We start from the raw sequence: 1,139 nt of genomic DNA, 5'->3' as shown, positions 1-1,139 counted from the left end.
AATTTCAAATTTCATGCTCATCAATCTACTAATAAAAAATGTATGTTAAGTTAAAAGTTAGTACAAATACAGCACAATTTTAGACCGATTCCTCTTTATCAAGTACTTGTATTCTATTAATTGAAGCTAAGGTCCAAATATATACTCTANATTCGAATGTGAATTATAGTTAGATAATATATATTAGATTTTGATGTAATTAAATGTTCAAAATAATATAGATATTTAAAAACAAAATAAATGAATTTCATGCTCATCAATCTACTAATAAAAAATGTATGTTAAGTTAAAAGTTAGTACAAATACAGCACAATTTTAGACCGATTCCTCTTTATCAAGTACTTGTATTCTATTAATTGAAGCTAAGGTCCAATATAGTAATATATACTCTATTAGTCAAACAAATTAAATATCTCACAGGCCAAAATTAAATGTGCTATTAGCTAGCTTAGCTAGTACTTCAATTATTATTATTAGTATTATTATTATTATTATTTGCAATGACAATCCACACCACCATGTATATATATAATATTAATGGTTAGGATGATATTATATTATGCTGACACAAACCGACAAATCACAATGGCGGTTGTGAGATTCCTGGAAGTTGGTTTAAACGGAACTTTTTTTTGCAATCAGATGATCTAAAACCTAAGTTACAATATATTATATAAATAGGAAAATGGATTCCATAACATATAATAAGGTTCAAGTAGCCTTAACAATATTTGGTTTAGGATATGAGACAGTTCAAGATTAGCTAAACAGTTGAGATTCTATGGAACCGACCAATTTGGGATTTGAGGAATCACAGTTATTCACAGCCTATATACTTGCAAAAATGTAAATACCCTAGTGGGCGCTATGCATGCCTAATGCCTTTCTTATTATTTCTTTAATATTATTATTAGGATCTAAGTTTGATAAGCAAATATTTAAAATAACAAAATAAAACATGCAAATTAATTAAAAATCTTTTTACAACTATGAAAATATATTACATTTCGTGTCATTGATAGCACGCTAAGTGCAGTTTGGATGAGAAACACTTGACCAATTAAGGAAATTAAATTGGGACGTTCTAAAAATATAAATATAAAAATTAAATTATTTTTATTGTAAAATATTTTTTATGT

The sequence above is a fragment of the Arachis ipaensis genome, chromosome B07 (assembly GCF_000816755.2).
Source record: "Arachis ipaensis cultivar K30076 chromosome B07, Araip1.1, whole genome shotgun sequence".
NCBI lineage: Eukaryota > Viridiplantae > Streptophyta > Magnoliopsida > Fabales > Fabaceae > Arachis > Arachis ipaensis.
The sequence above is the reverse complement of the archived record's forward strand: the minus strand, read 5'-3'. Positions refer to the sequence as shown.